Source organism: Vidua chalybeata, chromosome 1 (assembly GCF_026979565.1).
Source record: "Vidua chalybeata isolate OUT-0048 chromosome 1, bVidCha1 merged haplotype, whole genome shotgun sequence".
In the NCBI taxonomy this organism is placed as follows: Eukaryota; Metazoa; Chordata; class Aves; order Passeriformes; family Viduidae; genus Vidua; species Vidua chalybeata.
This window is the reverse complement of record NC_071530.1, coordinates 128,197,812-128,216,680: the sequence shown is the minus strand read 5'-3', so window position 1 is coordinate 128,216,680 and position 18,869 is coordinate 128,197,812. Positions and strand designations below refer to the sequence as shown.

The window sequence follows — 18,869 nt, the reverse complement described above, 5'->3', positions numbered from 1 at the left end:
CTCGCCGCGCTTCCGCCGCCGCCGCCCCGCCCGGCGCCGCCTCAGCCCCGGCGTGAGGGGCCGGAGCGGCCCGGCCTCCGCGTCTGGGCTCGGCGGCCTGGGCTCGGCTCGTGGAAGGGAAAGGGAGCTCTTGGTTTGTTCAGGGGCTGTGGGCGTTTCTGTCCGCTGATCTTTGCCGGGTACTCGCTCCTGCCGTAATGTCCCCGTAAAGGACTCCTGTGGACAAGTATGCACTAGGAAAAAGCCATAGGTTTAGTTGAACGAAAGGTAGATCCTGTTAAACAGGGAGGTGAGAAGAGAATCGGTTAGGGTTTTTAGGTTTTACGCAGTTTATCACATTACGGAAAAAAATTATTTAACCTGTTCATTTCTGTGCAAAATACACAGTGTGCTGTTTTTTTCTCATGAAGCTCAAAAACACTAGAAAGGCTCACGAAAAAGGTAATTTTCTAAGTTGCAGTGCTTGTGTCTCCTCATCATTGTGAAATTACTCCTCAAGAAAGTGAAACATTTTTGTTACAGTAAAAAGCCAGACTTCATGTTTGGGATCAAATCAGCATCCCAAAGTGAGAACTACAAATTGTTGCGTAGTGAGACGCTTTTCTGTTTGGTGCAGGCACCAACACTGGAACATTCAGTTGATACAGACAAAATATAGCTTATAGCAGTTAATATTTTAATGGTTCTTAAAATTACTCAAACTGGTCAACAACTGGTAATGGAACTGCCAGATGAAATAGTACTTGACTCTTAATGTTATTGCTGTTACTCATTTTACATTTTTATGAACAGAATGTCTACAAGAATACTTCCCTGGAGATATTTAAAAAAACAGTAAATATGCTTCTTAGAGACATGATTTGGTGATGGACTTGGCAGTGCTGGGTTAAGAGCTGGACATCATACACATCTTTCCCAACCTAGATAATCCTGAGATTCTGTCAAGTACAGTGTCAAGTGTAAAGAAAAGACACATGTCTAAAACAGAATCATAGCGTGATATATCAAACTCTCTTGCTGTGTCGAGCCACTTATTATTTAGATCCCCTTTAGAATTATGTTGAATTCTAAACATAACTCTAATTATGTTGTATTATTTCAGATTCATATGTCCATACCTGAAACTATAATTTTCTTTTACTTCCTCCTGCTATTCACATGTTGTTAGAATAAAAGATATCACAGATCTGTTAGGAAAAGAGAAAGGAGACAATTGGCTTTTAGCTAGGAAAACAGTGTAGCACTGGAAAGTACTAGGGTGGCCTTTTAAATATTCTGCTAATCCAGAGACAAATCCCTGTTGGATTTGGTTTGACTAACATATATGTGCTCTATATCAGTTTGTCTATGGCATATATTTGTCCCCACATTTATTGATATAGGAATATTATCACATTTAGTACATATTCAATATACTGAATATTTAAAAGTAGAATACCGGTTTATACTGTCTGAAAAACACCCCTTGCAGATAATCTTGGTGTGTCTTGGTTGGGGAAAGTGGCTGGGGACTCAGGCAACGAGCTGTGAATGGGCAGGGGCCCTTTGGGGACCGGCAACACCAGCCAGGGGGTGGCCGGTCACCGCAAGGCTCTGCGGGACGAGGAGACCCCAGACCAAAACTCACCACTGGACCAAGAGCTGTGAGAAGTGCGGGTGCACAGACTGTGAGGGAATAAAACTCCAGAGATCTTTTTCGGGAGGGTCCTTCCCCGGAGGCCCCCAGCTGCACCACGATTAAATCACTTCGAGGTTAACAGCGCTTCTGGCAGTCTGCTGTTATTCGAAGAGCAGGCAGTAACTGTGCCAGGAGCATTGTTGTAACCTGTAGTGATAGCTCGGCAGAACAATGGCCATCACAAGGCACTTTTTGATCTACACAAATTAACTTTCCTGCAGCAATGTCTGGAAAATGGATTCCCAGATCACATGGATTATTGCTATGTTTGGAACGGCTGTGCACGGATGAGAAGTCAGCAGAGGGAAGCCGAACGGACGGTGACACTGGCGGCGGCAGGGGCTGAGCCTCAAAACAGGAATCCTGGCGTTCTGCCTACATCGGCATCGCCCTGCCGGATCGAGGGGATTCATCTCCAAAGCAGGAATGCCGGCGCTCTTGCTGCCTCGGCACCACCCTGTTCATTAAATACTCCTTCGACACCATCTAACTTTTCTCCTGTGGGACTACAAGTGTTTACCAAACACCCGTGGAGCCCGACTGATTTGGCATTATAGGGAAGTGAGATGCCAAGGCTGAGGGAAGGTAGCAAGAAATGTGCTCAGCTGTAATATATGTACTGGACATGACCCAAGCTGGGGGGACATGCAGGTGCTTTTGAAAGAACTGTTCTAGCCAGGTGAAAGGGGAAAAGTAATTAATAGCAAAGCAGAACTGGCACTGCAAGCAGAAGGAAGCAGGAACCCCTGGCCAGTGAAGTACCCGAATTAGAATGATAATACCACAGAGGACAGGCCTGCATGTCAGACGAGAGTTCAAAACCTGGTTGAAGCAATATGATCATGGGGAATGAAAGGTTAACTAGACTAAAATAATGGAATGCAGACAGAAATTAGACAACAATCCTAGAGATTTTTGGGGCTGCCTCCAACAGGTTTTGCTAGAATGTGGGGCAATGGCTTCACAAAACTTTAATGGTACACTTACAATTAGTGTCTTTGTAGGTCAGGAAGCACCAGACAGCCAAAAGTAATTTAAGGAGCATATGCCAGGGTGGCAGGGAGTAAAACTACAAAAAATTCATGTGTTGCAGTATTCATGTGTGATGGGAGAAAGAAAAAACAGAAGGCAAAGGAAGTAGAGGAGAAAAGGGAAACTGGAGAAAGTGGAAAATCTGATGGCTGTTGCCATGACAGGAAATCTCCAGGGGAGAAAATAGAAGAGAGGAAGACCAAATACAATTAGTAGACCTAAAGCAGAAAGCAGAAAGAGACAGAAAAGGAATGTGGAAATGGAGTGTTACTATTGTGGAAGTTTAGGACATAGGCAAAGAGAATGTCCTTTTCAACCAAGTGGGGGATAGTTGTGCAAGGATAGATTGTCACAATGACTAGAGGCCAGCAATTCTATGAAATTTGAGGGAGCCATACAATTAGAAATGTACAATTTGTGGAGAACACCCACATCAACAGGGACATATAGTATGTGGGGATTGGGTGTCATTGTTGAATTTCTAGTAGATACAGGAGCCACTTTATCCCTCTTAAACTTTGCCCCAAGAGCATCAATAGCAGACAAAGTATTCATACATGGAGCCACTGGGCAGGGAAAAATTTAAGTAAACCTGTATTAGCAATGATAGGACATAAGAGTGTGCTGGCAAGATTTGTATTAGTAGAATATTCCTCAGTGTGCTTGTTAGGGAGAGACCTTCCACAGGCCTTAGATGCAGAACTGCATGTGTCACCAGAAGGAATGGATTTAATAATGGCACTGAGCGTGATTACTGAGAGCTTCAAAAATGAACAAAAGATACTAGAAATATTGAAAGCTGTATTATCAGAGTTCTGGAGTAAGACCACTACAGGTGGGGAACCACCTGCATTAAAACTAAGGTAGACATGCCACCCTCTGTGAGACAGTATCCTATTCCTCTGGAAGCTGGGAAAAGTGTCCAAAACCAGATAGACCAAGACTCAAATAAAGGAATTTTAAAGCATGTGCGTCTGCATATAACATGCCTATATTGCCTGTAAATCAGAATAGGTTAGATGGAGACCCTGAGTACTTGTGCAGGATTTGTGGGTGATTAACCAACGTGCAGTGACCCCTCACCCAGTGGTGCCAGGCCCCTTGACTATACTTTTGCAAATACCACTTAAAGATGGCTATTTTACTGTAAATAATTTAACAGCTAGCTTTTTCAGCATCCGAATAGATGAAGGAAATCAACTTTTGCCTTCAAAATATACTGTTGGCACAGTGTATTTTGTAGATGCAAAAAGAGCATGTAAGAGCAGAAAAGAGTATGCTGAATTGTATCAGCACATGCCATCTGAAATACAGGTATATAATATATAGCCTGGAAATGAAGTTTTAAGGTATTCTCTAGAAAATCCAAGTTAGCACCAAAATGAGAAGGTCATATACTTTCCTACTATGTTCTTATTTTGCTGTTTCAAGTTTTGCTGTTTAAGTTTTAGGTAAGGAAAACTGGATACACAATTCTTACATCAAATGAAGAGTGGGCAATCAATCAGTTGATAAGTAAAAGACTTCTGAGAATCCTTGGTGATTTTGTATTTGTAATAATTTGAGTATTTGTGCACAGGAATCTATGAATTTGTATTCTGCCCTATGGTAATCTTGGTAGCCTTCGTTTTGTTATGTTTTTTACTTGCAATAATCCTGTATGTAAAGGCAGTGGTTAAATGCCTCAAGAGTTTTTTCTTTTTCCTTTCAGTACATTATCTGGAGGACTGTTGAGCAATACACCCAGTTCAGATTGCTTGGTGTGTGACATGCTCACTGTTCCCTGGATGGCTGGAACCACAAGCAAGGAGCCATGAAGGAGCCCTGAGCTTTTGCCTGACAAAGGGCATGTGGACCAACAACACCAGCCAGGCAGGGATGGTCAGTCACACAGAGACTCTGCAGGACCTAGTGAACAATGAGAAGACCCCAGACCAAAACCACCACTGGATCAAGAGGTGCTTGAAGCACGGGTGCACAGACTGTGAGGGTATAAAACCCCAGTGATCTTTTCGTTGGGAGTTCTTCCCCAGAGGCTCACAGAGCCCCCAGAGGCTCTCTAAGTTGCTGCATCACAATTAAATTACTTGAAAGGTACAGAACATCTGGGACTCTGCTATGGGAAACCTGGGGTCAAGTTGATGTGGGGAACTTAGGCTTGAGTGTGGGGTGCGCAGGGAGTCAAACCTGTTAGGTCACTGGATCTATTTGCTGCAAAGGGGCTTCTGTCCCAGCATTAAAATTTGGAGTGGTGCAAGTGAGACTCCTAGATTGCCATCAGAATGGTCAGATGGGAGAGTTTCCTTAACATATAACCGTCTGCATTTCCAGGGTTTTTTCCAGAATGTTAGAAATCACAGCAAAGTAAAAAAAAAATCCACGTTTCACCATACAAGACACTATAATTAGATGTTCAGACATATGACACACTCTGTCATTCACAGAGGCTGAGCTCTCCTGCGTTTTAGGAGATTACAGCCTTAAGTCTTTCAGAAAAAAAAAGGGTAGCTGAGGTTCCTTCCCTCCAGCAGAACTATCCCTAGTCAAAGGGTAGTCACTACAGGGATCCAGTGAAGTCTCTGCAGTGATCACTGTTTTTAGTCCAGGCTTCTGCCATATCTTTAGGAATAACCCAAAATAATATAGAATAATAAATACCTCAAGTCACCAAATGGACAGTGCTGAGTTGATAAAAGCTAGCCTCATTTGAGCAACACTTAATATAACTGAACTCTAATTGACACAGGAGTGGAGATTTTAGTGCACACTAAGCATGAGGGAGTACATGAGGGAGAACAGTGGGCATAAATGCTGGGCAGGTCACGGTGCACATGGGCCAGCTAACAATGAGTTTCCTCTGCTGCCATGAAACCTGGAATAAATGAAAGCTATTAAGAAGTGCACTTCCATCTTTAGCAGCAGGCCACAGACTCAATGCCCCAGTTCTGGCCTGCGGTGCTTGTTATCAGCCTGTGGTGAGAGCCTGTCGTGGGAACTGAAGCTTTGTGCCAAGACGGCTGTTATGAACTGGAGTTTAATGTGGGATAACGGCAAAGGCCTTGAAAATACTGAAAATAGAGGACCCAGCATTATAAACTAACTGATATCAAATTACTGCTTGAAAAAAAACACATCACAAGTTATGGAGACGACTGCTTTGAGTCTATCAAAGGGAAGCAGCAGCTGAGCTAGAGAGGATCAGCCAAGCAGCAGGAGGAGGCAATTGCTGAGACCTGAGAAAATGACACTCTCCGGTATCGCCAAGTGTGAGTATAGCCTAGGGGGTGGAGACCAAAGGCTGCTGCCTGATCAGAAATCCTCTTATAAGAGGAAAAAACATCTGAATTTGGGGAAACTGCCATCACAGGGACTTGAAGTCAAGTCATCTCTGTGGGACTCCCAGGGCAGCATGTATGCCACCTTCTCTCCCTGCCTGTGCCTGCCCTGTTCCTGCCAGTTCCTTGCCTGCTTGCACCAGGGTCCCTCGTTGCTCAGGAGCCTCTTGATCTGCCAGCTCATCAGCATTTTCCTCTCCACATATTCTGGTTTTCCCCTCTGATAGTCTTATAGCACCTAGCTTGAGCCTTCCTGCATGTAAGCTCAGCTTATCTAGTTCCTGAGTAGAAAGAGTGGTTTAACAGATAATGTCATAATGAAACATAATGGTTAGAAGTTGAAAGGAGAAAAAAAAAAAAAGATAACTGAAATCTGAGGTAACCAACTGTGAAACACTTTATCTAGGATCCAATAGGTTTGGTATCACACAAGTCTTTAAATCAAGACTGAAATACTTCCTATGGATATGTGTTAGCTCAGGTCTAAGTTACAGACTTCATGCAAACAGCATTTAATGACTTTCAGAATTCAAAGCAGTCTGAGGGGATTGCCATAATGGCCCTTTCTGGTATTAACATTTATTACTTCATTAATCCATTCTGTAGGAATTTGAGCCTCCCATTGAAATCAATGATAGCTTAAGAGGCTCTGTACTAAGCACAGTCTGTCTTATACACTGACAAAATGGAAACTTTCAGAATTAAGGGGTTCTCTTGCAATGCGACTGAATATTGTCAAATTCGTCACTGAAGTCAATAACTTTATACCTGTGGTATCAGCTGATTTGGACAGTGAATAAACCAGCTGCTGTGTTTGCTTTCTTTCATATTTGTTTTCTGGGGAGGAAAGCATGCATGGCTATTTAAAGTACTGCACTTTGACATCCTTTCTAGTATTGTTCTCCCAGTGGTGTCACAGTATTTAGTAACATCTGAACTTCAGGAAGGTTGGTTGTTCATTCACAAGTAAGCTGGGGTGGGACCCCCCTACTTCTGTTACTCTCCAAAATCTTGATTTTATTTATTATTCAATTGCAAAGCCAATAAGCTGTTTGGCAGACAGTTTTCATGACAGCAGTAAAGACTACTCAAATCTTACTCAGCTAAATGATATAAAACATTGGTCAAGCAAAGAAGCTATCTTACTGCTTTTACATCAGCATGTACCTCAATCCCCCCTATCATCTACAAGATATTTCTTGCAGAGCATTAAAGTGAATTATAGGCTGGTTAAAGCCTATGAAACTGTTGGAATGGCTCTGTTGTTTCACTAAGGTTTTGTTGAGAGTTTTCTCATTTATGTGCTGTATAATCAGTGAATCTGGGTCATCTGAGCCCAGATACTGAAGAAAAAGTAGTTAAACTCTCCTTTTCTTTATGCCCTAAAATTGGCTGGCAGTAAGGTTTGCAGTTAGTCTGCATGAATGAAGCACTATACATGACCTTGCAATGAAGCCTCCACAGGACATAGAGTTCAATATGGCAAGTGCGGTTAGGCTCCTAAAATCTCCCAGCATGGTATATGTACTACAGACTTTCTGAAAGTTCACTTATATCAGTAAATGAACTAGCTGAGATTTTCCTATTGTTTGTTTAAATTTGCTGGAAACAGTGCGATTATCAGGTTTTTTGCAGCAGGACATTTTTAGCTGAGCTCTCTCATCTGTGATACTTTTCTAGTAATTTTTCAAAACAAGTCTGACAAGAGTCAAGACCTAATGTATATAAAATCACTTAACAAAATCTGTAATGAGTCATTTATCAGTTAAACAAAATAGTGGGGCTTATTTCTGGATTTGATATTTTTGAGCTTACAAAGACCAATGTATTTATCTTTTTTATTTGTAAAATCAGAAGTTGTAAAAAAAATCTTAGGTTTCTGTTACTGCAAATAGATTCAGGGTCACACACTCACAGTTGTCTTAATAATGCTGGGATGCAGAGAAACTGTGGCTGTTACCTGGAGATGTCCTTGATTTCTGTGAAGATTGCTTTTGAGATATGTGTCTGTTAGTGCTAGAATCTTTTTGCCAACCTCAGCAGATATATTGTGAGCTTTGCAGTGTTTTGCTTTTTTTTAATTTTAGCAAGCTAGAATGGTGACATTTCATAAAAACTCACAAGTCTGGATTTTAAAAACGCTTTCTTGGCTCTATGACTAAGATGTGATCTTTGCTTGACAAGAGGTGACTGGAATGCATTCTAGATGCTCAGAAACAATAAGCAAAATGAAAAAGCCCAACTGTAGGTCTTCACACTGCTTTTCAGGAGGGAAAAATATTTAAAATTGGGCATTTGGGTTTTTCAGTATGTAAGTACTGTTCTTTAATACATTCAGCATACACTGTCAGTTTGATTTCACAGGGTTAGCACTGGATATCATCACATTTTGCTGGTGTAGTCCTGGAAATAATCTTGGCCAGTAATCCAGGCTCTGCTAAACCCCTTGAAGCTGCTATCATTTTCACTATGCTCTTTTATTTTCACCATGCTCTTTATTTACTTTCTATACTGTGGAGTTGCCAACTATAGCCCATGTTATTGTTGTAAAACAAGGAAAGAGAGTGCCACATGTTAAGCATGTAGCTGTTTTTTGGTGAGTAATCTTCCCATATCTCATGAAAATGAAAGAAAAGACAAGAGGAACCCTAGGTACTCCTGCTAAAATGAGTAACAGGACAGTGACTGCAATCTCTGAGATTTTCAAAGTAGCTTTCAGTAGTAAGCATTCCAGGTAAAATTGCATTTTACTTGTACATAGACTTCAAGACAAATATATGACTAAGTATTTACACTGTGACTTGTGCATTATAAATTCTTATATCAATAAAATACAGTTATACCTTCGTATAATTTTTCAGCATACAGAAGTCTTTCCATAATTTGTAGCATACAAAATCACTATCACAGCTCAACCAAAAGTATTTGTCTGTGTCAGATAACCTTCTGGCCAGGGATGAAGTACCAATCTAGGCCTATCCTCTAATCCCATCCCTGGACTGCCAGTACTCTCCATAAGACTGGGTACTGGAGCCCACCTCTAGTGCTCTCATCTCTGGGTACCCTGGGGCAGGGAAAGAAAGAAATTTGCCTGAGTGCACTAAGGATGAGGAAAAGACAAGTAGAAGATTCAGAAAAGGAGTCTGGTGACCTGGCACAGGGAAATGAAGGGGAAAACTGACTGAGAGTTCTGAAAGGAACTGTAGAGGTGATTGTTGGTGAGAGATATAATGGCTTTGACGAGAGGAAGGAATGTCTGGACCCAACAGAGAAAATTGTAGAGGTAATTGGAGAAAGCATGTTTGACAAAGGGAGAGGAATTTGAGGGTGGTAAAACACTGAAACAAGTTGCTCAGAGAGGTGGTAGATGGCCCATCCCTGGAAACATTTAAGGTCAGGTTGGACAAGGCCCTGAGAAACCTGTTCTAGTGGACTGTGTCCCTGCTCATTGCAGGGGGTTGGACTATATGACTTTTAAAGGTCCTTTCCAGTCCAAACTATTCTATGATCCTATGAATTGTAAAATTGGGGGATGAACAATGGAACTAGGAGTAGAATCATTGATCCCTATCATAGATAGGTGGAGTTAGGAGATATCTCTGGCAAGAAGCAAGGCTGCAAGAGAAAATTGGGGTAAGCTGAGTGAGAAACCAGAGAGGAGGACAAAGCAAGAGGTAAACCAGGGTAAGGACTTGGAGTAGTAAATTTGAGTACAGAGGCAATGAAATGGTTAAAAGTGATTAACAAAACAGATAGACAAACTCCAAAATTCTGTAGTGCAATCCCAAAGTGAGTGGGCCTCACAAATATTCTGATTGACAGAGACATTGCTGCATACACTCCAAAGAAAATTATCACACTAGCTTCAACATTTACAGACAAAGAGCAGATTAAGTAGTTGAGTTTGACAACAGACTTTCCTAACATGGAGTGTTTTACAAATGAATTATGAAGAAGGATGAGATGGAGTAAGACAACAATTGATTTGAAATGAGAAAATAGAATTATTTGAAGAGGTGCAGAACATGTAAAGGATACAGCCCTTGGTAAATGAAGAAAGAATAAGCTGTACATTATAACTACAGGGCTGTAGGTACAAAAGCATTACTTCTAACATTTCAAACCAGCATTGGTATTTAACATCAGCCATCATTCCATCCTTCTCTCAAAGTGTTTCATGCATTTTTATCTCCAGATTGATAGAACATATTAATAAGCAACCCGCCAGGGCTTTCTATACCTTTGCAGTGTATAATCTAGAAGAAAAGAGAAAATCCATCAGTTTCTTCAAATCCAAAGCGACAAAAATCCAAAGCTGATGCATATTTCCATTCACAAAAATAATTTTCCATACTTACAAGCAAGTGATGCTTACAGAAACAAATGGTGTTATTCCTTCTGAGTCAATTTTTTGGTTGTTGTTTGGTTTTGGTTTTTTCTTTTCTTTAGAAGGAAAGCAAGCTGCTTTTAGAGCTTGACTATATGGCAGAACTGAATTTTCCATTTCCTTGGAAATCCTAAACCAGTGCCTTTGTACTTCCAATTCTTCAATTTCCAATATCTATTCCTCAAAAATATGTTGGAGAATTGTATTAATTCTTGCTTTGTCATCTGTTACAGTAATGTGCCCAGAGATTTAGATTACTGTTAAATGACAAAGACATATCAAAGAACATGGATGTGATAAATTTCTTACAGAAGCTATTTGAGTTTTTTGTGATCTATAATAGGGACCATACTAGGGATCCCTTTTTGTGATCATACCAGGGACCTCAAATGGCACAGCAGGTCATCTGGGAGGGGTTGTGGAAGGAAGGCAGAGCTGGATTTGTAACAGCTGCCGGAAGGAAATAAGGGAAGTGGAATCTATCCAAACTGCTATATGCACATTGAATTATGAGCACAATGAAAGGTCTTCCAGCTCTACAAGGAGAGAGCAAAATATTATTAAAACTTAAGTGAGTAACCTGATCCCAAGATCGGAAAAAATAATTTGTCATTGGCTCACAAAGCTGGTGCACATCAAAATAGAATTTGCAGAGATACACTGGAGCAACTAAGTCTCATTTCTTTTCCCCAGATAAAATGATCATAGGAATCCTATTTCAAGCATTATGTGCAAACAGTGTGCAGAATCCATATTTATTTGCTCTTCATTAGGAGATCTACTTCTAAAGATACTGCAATGGCACAAAATACAAATTTCATTGCAAATTTCATTGCACCTTTTTCAACTCCATGGGTCTTGAAACCTGTTTGTAGTACTGGTAAAGGCATTTTTTTCTATTAATTTGCTACCTTAATTGCACTATTTTGCATTCTTTCTCCTTGTTACAGGACTTGCATGCTTTCCTGACAGTCTTAACATTGATCAGTTGATAAGGATGAGAAAATTGTGGCTCTGTTTTAACCTTTCTCAGATGGATACTGGGCTTTGTATCAAAAAGCTGTAATACTCTTCTGATGAAGCTCACAATAACTACTGGTATGATTCCTACATCTTTTCCATCAATGGGAGAATAATATTTGTTTCTACTTTTCCCTTTGCAATCTATGTACTGATAAAATCTAGTTAAAGGCAAGATACAGGCAAAAAAAAAAAATTAGTTCTGTTATTTCTATTCTTATAGCATAAAATTCAGCTTTCCAGTAGCTGAATACCCTCCAGCCCTCTAATTTGTCTGGTTTCTCATTGCTACAATGTTTTGCGGTTAATTACAAATTCTTCTTTATTGGTGGCTGTGATTAGACTAGTTGTTGCCACTCTTGCATTCCATGCTGAGAGGCACACAATAACATTCCATATCTGTAAAACTAAATTATTTCTTTATGAAAAGCGTCCACTGCAGGTACAGCCAATATTTAGATGCAACATGCAAACAGTTCAATTTCTGGGTATCTAGAGTAAACTCATTCTGCCTCAAACTCTTTTCTTTCCCATCTGGTTATGTGGAGCTTTTCTAACTCACAGAAGCCTTGCAGAACCCCAAGCCATAGTGGAGATGACCTCAAGGGACCCAACACTTTAAGAATTTCATTCAGACTTCTGACATCTGCACATTCTTTCTAAAGCAACATCTTTCTAGGCAGCTCCCAGTAGAAGAGGTTACCTTGGAGACAGGCCATCACCAGGATTTTCACTCCCACGGTCTCATCTCAAATGTTTATTTCCAAAGTGCTGGTGATTCAAAGATCATCAGTTCAGTGTGGCTGTTCTTGATCACATTTAATAAAATCACAGAATTACAGAATATGCTGAGTTAGAAGAGATCCACAAGAATCACTGAAGTCCAGCTCCTGGACCTGAACAGGACAGCACCAAGAGTCGCACCATGTGCCTGAGAGCATTGTCTAAATGCTCCTTGAACTCCATCAGGCTTGGTGCTATGATCACTTCCATGGGCAGCCTGTTCCAGTGCCCAACCACCCTCTGGGTGAATAACTTTTTCCTAATATATAACCTAAAAGTCCCATGAGACATGTTGATGCTGTTCCCTTGGGTCTTGGTCACCAGAGTGAAGACATCAGTGTCTGTCCCTCCTCTTCCCCTCACAAGGAAGTTGCAGACTGCAATGAGGTCTCCCCTCAGTCTCCTCTTCTCCAGGCTGAACAGACCAAGGGACCTCACCTGCTTCTCATGCAGCTTCCCCTCTTGGCCCCTCACCATCTTTGTGTCCCTCCTCCAAACACTCTATGTACTATGTTAACAAATGCAGCTACATTTAGAAAGGAGCACTGTGCCACTTCAATCCACACCATCCATATCTGTGTGGAACAGTCTTTGCATTTACAGCATTTACAGTGTTGCCATAAATCTAGTAAGCATTATCATCAAGGATACTACTTAGCTGAAATAGAGATTGGTGCTCCCATAAAATAACTAGAGTGATGGGCCTTGTTTTTCTTTCTTACCGTCCTGGAAAAATCATGAACTGTATGTTTATCACTTCATCCATTCCTGAAATGGAGCAACACTTTAATGAACATTTGCATGAAATGAGTTCCAGTTGAAATCAAAGAAGGCTGCTCATTGAGACTGAAATGGCAAAGGGAATTCCAGTCAGATGCTTAATTATCCAAACTGGAGTTTGACCAAGATTCTGCTATTCTTGTGATATGTGTCATGGGATAGCTCGTGATCAAAAGCTGCTGTAACCTTCACTTGAATTTGCAGCTTCCTTCTTTATACTTAGTGTCCACCAGGTGCCAGGAGGGTACAGCAGCTCTGTTCTTCCTCAAAGTAAAAGGTACTGTCTAGTGAAGCACCACAAGTTACTTCAGATCTTTACCTGCTTTTCTTCAGTGTATCTTATCCAGGTATGGACTGAGCCTGATATTGGTTGGTTTCATAACCAAAGACTCTGAGGTGTTTCTGGCTAAAAAGTAACTCCCCTGGAAACTGAAAAAAAAGAGCTTAAATAAAAGCATAGGACAATATTTTCCTCATTCCCTTCAAACTGCCCCTCAGAACTAAAAATCAGAGATCAAATTAAAAATATATATGATGCTAACATTTAGAATTGTCTAACAAATTTAAAACTACCTAATTATCTCTGTAGTATTAATTCATTCAATAATAGAAAATAAAGTAAAAAAGGAATTAAACGTTTTTTCAAATACCATTTGACTGACATTAGTAAACAAATTGAATGATTTTACAGAAGAAAGAGATCTACATATTTAGATATGATATAGATATTTAATAATAATATAATTCTTATTGGGTAGCAATCTCTGACAAATAACAAAGGCAAGAATCTTGAGTATATGTAATGTGATTAAGAGGAGATTAATATATTAACTAAAGATTTTTGAAAGTAGCTGGTGTCTTCAAGATGACCAAGAAAGTGCTTAATGGTTATGGTAACACATAGAGATGGAGCTGGAATGTAAAGGAACTTAAAACCCATGAACAATTTTCCTGCTAATAGGGATTATATTTTCCAATGTGAACTGCTTCTTAATTGAGACTCAAAATTCCTCCATTATTCTAAAAATAAGGTTAACTGGAAATAGCACCAATACTGTAAAAGAAATGACAGATGTCCAATCAGGAAAAGATGATAACATGAATAAGCTTTAAAAGAACTGCAATTCAAGTTACAAATAACAGAAGACGCCTCCCTTTGTGTAAATGAAGACTTCTTTACCATTATAATTTCTGTCTGTCATAATCTACTGTAGTAAAATTAATGCAGTCTAGGAAATTGCAGCTTTGTAACAGCAGCAGCCCTACATTCATTTGCATGAGTACTCTGTGACAGGAATAGAGTATATAGCATAAAAAGTTACTAAAAATAGACTTGTCTAGTCACTGGCCAAAAGCTCCCTGTTGCTTTTGGGAACAGAGGGTGTCGACAGGAGAGGCTGTCAGTGCAGCAAGCATGACCCTTCCTGCAGCTCTGGTGTGCTGCTCTCCTGTCTCCGTAGCCCTGCAGGTGGGAAGGAGTGGGTTGGAAGAACAACCACTTTTTGCAACATTAGGTGCTGTCAGCCTCCTAAGTTATCAGTGAATAACATAATGTTCCTTGTCTGTGTTTCCCCAGTGGGAGGGTGACTTATCACACAACTGCAATGGGATGAGCAGTGTTGATGGGACTAAAGGTAAAATTTTTCTGCAGATAAGAGGTTTATATTTAATTCCTGTGCTCTGTAGATCTCCTGTCTAATTTCTGCAGAGAAAAAAAAGCCCTTTCCCAAGTAAAAATATATATGGAATTTTATAAGCTTCCCATTTTAATGGTGCTTGTATACTCTTGCATGTGAATAAATTACAGACACGTACATTAAAAGGAAAAAAAGAAAAGAAAGTTAAACATTTCAGCATACTAACCGTTCCAGAGATTATCACATGGTTGTGCATATCGACGCCATGTCCTGTTCCTAGCTGGAGCTGGAAGCCTTAGCTAGGTTGTGGCATGGTACAAAGGACAGAACTGAGAAGTATTTTCAAAAGCCTTGCCTATCTTTCAAAATATACTCTGAAATACTATTCTGAATGCTGTATCATAGTTATTATATTATTTATTTATATTAGTTATTATATTAGTTTACGTTGCATTACCTTACCTGAAACCACATATTCAAACCTATAGTTACTTATTTTTATAACTGGTACAAGATTATTATATCCTGCATCTCATGCTATACACAGAAATGTAATTACATTTCTCAGACTATCCACAGTATGAAATTTTATCTTGTCAGACTTGATCCTGCAGCACAGGACAGCTTTGCAAATGGAAATCCTGAAAGAATTTTATGTGCATTGTGTATGCTTCTCCTCTGCACCTGTCTGTATTACAGTTTTCAAAAATAAGCCAGGTCTTGTGTTAGCTTGCTGTGCCTCTCCGAAAGTAATGAATCTGGTAAAATGTAAAAACAAGCTCTTTTCCTGCTATTTTTATTCCATATACTTGCCATGAAGAAGAAACGTCATTTAGCAAACAGTCCCTTGACCATACTCCAATTCTTACACTGTGAGTGAGGAGTTATGGGAATTTGTATAACCTGTATTATGTCTGAATTTTTATTTTTATCTTTTTTGCCTTTTAAGTGATCAGTGTATATCCCTGTGTCTTTGAACAGCTCCTATCACAGTGGGTTTAGGCTTGCAGACTAAGCATTATTATGAAACTTAAAATAACGCACAGGTAAAAAATTATTATTGGAAGTTATTTGTTCTTAAATGTAACACAGAAAATTAAAATGGTACCTGAAAAAGTCTGCAAAATACAAACAAACTCCCTGAGATATTTCTTACATTTACTACTTATTAAAGAGGCAAGATTAACAAAGAGTTGTAGTTGTTTATATTATTGATACACAAATACTTTTGCACTTGACAATGAGCTAGGACATTTTCACTGGTTGGTCTCATGCAAAAGTTAAAATTCTTTTATCTAGGGAAAATAAAAAAGTGAGAATTATAATTTTAGAATGAAGAAAAATTAAACTTGAGCATTACCAAGCTTCTCAAAGTGTCTCTAAGCATGGAACATTAAGAAGAATAGAGGAAGAAAATATGTTGTACCCTTTTCATTTTATCTCTCTGCTAAATGTAAGCCTTGTCAGTAACCAATGTGCTGCCTTGCTCAGCCCTCATTTATTGGGTACAGAAGTTTGTATGAAACAACAGGACTGGGGCAGGACAGGGAGGTACATGTGTGATTCCATGTACATGTGGTACATGTGTTCTGTGACACAGGTGAAGACACCTTGAGGAACCTTCTATAGGGTCGTTTTCAGAGGTATAGTTGGCTCATTTGCCTGTGTCATGTTCAAAGCTGCATAGCAGTGTGTTTTCAGTAGGAGGCATTTCCCATGGAGGCACGTGCTTGGATTCGCAGTCTGTGTCATTCAGCCTTCAGTGCTGGGAGCCCATAAGATGCCTTGGCAGCACAACCACGTACCACAGCGAAGGCTGAGGCATGTGCAGGGCGTGCTGTGGCTTGCCAGTCAAAGGAGCTCAGGGGCAAGTAGTGCAGAAAAGCACCTGTGCTTGTGCTACAATACTGAACTCAAACCATGATGTGTTTTCTGCGTAGCTCAGGCACAAGCAGGGCTGCTCAGAGCAGAGCATCCCACCCACCAGAGAAGGCAGGATTTTCATAGAAGGAAAATTGCACAGTAGTTTAATTAAACATGTATCATATGGCAGTTGCATCCAGAGGAAGAAGAGCAGGAAGAAAGCAGCAAGTTCTCACTGCCTCAGCTGTCTTTAGCCTGGCATTACCTGATGCTTGAATTTTTCCTTTAGAGCCTGAGTAGCATCCAAGGAAGGCTTGTTACCAGCCAAGTGCACCCCCTAGTTTCCTGGTACACATTTAGGTACCATCTAGCTTCCAATGGATACAGCAGACAGTGCTAGCAGGTCTACACATCAGGCTGCAACGTTTGGGTTGGAAAGTCCTGTAGACCTTTAAACACATGGACATGAAATGCTGAACAGCAGAGGCAGGTGACTGAACTATTAGCTAATTTCTGCTGTTAACACTATAGCAGCTCAGGTGACTAGGGTTTAAAGAACTCTGAAAAGTCAAGGAGATATAGGAATGTTTTTTTTTTTTTTTTTTTTAATATCCCAGATGGGTTCTTATTTAGATGACAGTCATATTTCCAACAATAGGTCAGCACGCTGGGATGCTTAATAACAATAATTCTCAGCTCTAGGTGCAGGCTTGAGCAGTCAGACTGAGTTGTGACATAGCTTTCCCTGCAGGTCTCTGGGAGGGAATTTGAAGTTTACAAGTCAGAAGAGCAGCTCAGAGAAGGAGGTCCCACACAGACAGTTTGCTGTAACTGCCTCAAGATGGACCAGGCATTGGTGGAACTGAGTGCAGCCTAGTTGGCAGCTTTAATAGACAGAAATCTTTTCTGTTTTTTCCATACAAGAAAAATAGTAAAGAAATCTGGTTGCAACTGCCAGTTCCTGGAATAGGACTCCAAAAGAAAGCCTACAGCTGTGTTCTTGTTGAAAACTAGGCATGTGATAGCAAAATCATGTGCTAAAGATACAACCTTACTGGTGATTTTTATGACCTACATTTGACCTGCCAAGATTGGCCTGTACCTATCATGGTACCTGATAAAGAAAGAGTTTGGGGCACAAAACACCTTGAGCCTTAGAAATCCTCACGGGAAAAAAAAAAAAAAAAAGCTGTTAAGTATTGATTTGAGCTTGAGAGTTATTTTGAAGCTGATTGACCACTGAAAGCTCAATATAATCTATAATAAAAAAGGCATATTGCAGGTTAGTTACCACATTTTCTGATAGAAAAGCAGTTTGCCATAGCATTACTGCATTTCATGCATGATGAAGACGGCTGGAATAACACCAGCTGCCTTGTAGCATGTTATCCCTTACATCAGAGCTCACTCATATTCAGTTTATTTCTACAGGATAATAATCAAAACCACAATTTTGCACCAAATGATTGGTTGATTAATTCCATATTACAGTTATTAAAGTAATAATGATTGAAATCTTCGAAAAATAAACCACATCAGCCCTCATTTAATTTAATCCTTTGATTATTTCTCACAGACTCTCATATACATTAATCTGGTTTTGTACAACAGTTTGATTTTCTAGATTCAAATATGAAAAAAGCTCCCGCAGAAAATTTTCTACACGATGCAAGAAATCCTGTTTTATTTTATATATTGTATTATTAGAGAAGGAATACGGCCAGCTTGTGAACTCTCAGGCCATGATCTCACCTTTACCCAAAAACATCTGCATTCCGTGTTAGTCGTTTCGGGGAGTGGTTTGGTTCTGGTTAATCGCATCGCACGGGTGCCGGCGCCGCCTGGCAGCCTTGGCAATCTGACCGACGGACAGCAGAAGGACACGACACAAGGGGGACAAACAGCAGTTTTATCTCAGTACGGTCTGAAAAATTAATCAGAGAAGGCTGTTTTCCCTCTTTGCCAGAGACTTCCAGATGGTGCCCGAGTGGCAGAAGGAAATGTAGTCCTTCCGTCCTGAGAGCTCAGCATCACCAGGGGACAGACTTCCCCGCTGAGCAGCAGATTTGATAACACGTTGATTTATTTCCTCACGTTTAGAGCCCCCTTGAAGGTTCCCACGGCTGTCACCTCGGAGAGTGCCGCCTCAGTCCGTCTGCGTCCCCGGAGCCTGGAAAAGATGACTGGTGCCAGATAAATCGGCTATAGCACTTCCCTGGTACTGATGTCAATCTCCAAACACAGAGCTTAAAACAACATCAACAAAACGAACAAATAAACAAACAAACAAAACCAGAAAAAACCCACACATCTCAACAAATGCACTCTTTTCCGGGAAAAATTTATTTACAACA

At 40.3% G+C, this 18,869-nt stretch overlaps 1 long non-coding RNA gene across 1 annotated transcript; it reads right to left on the bottom strand.

Annotated features, from left to right (window-relative positions):
• Positions 1–18,182: 18,182 nt before the first annotated feature.
• Positions 18,183–18,865, bottom strand: LOC128799226 (uncharacterized). Its single transcript, XR_008434676.1, has 2 exons — positions 18,610–18,865; positions 18,183–18,439 (listed from the first exon to the last, which is right to left on the bottom strand). It is a non-coding gene; the product is annotated as an uncharacterized LOC128799226 (long non-coding RNA).
• Between the last annotated feature and the right edge of the window lie 4 nt (positions 18,866–18,869).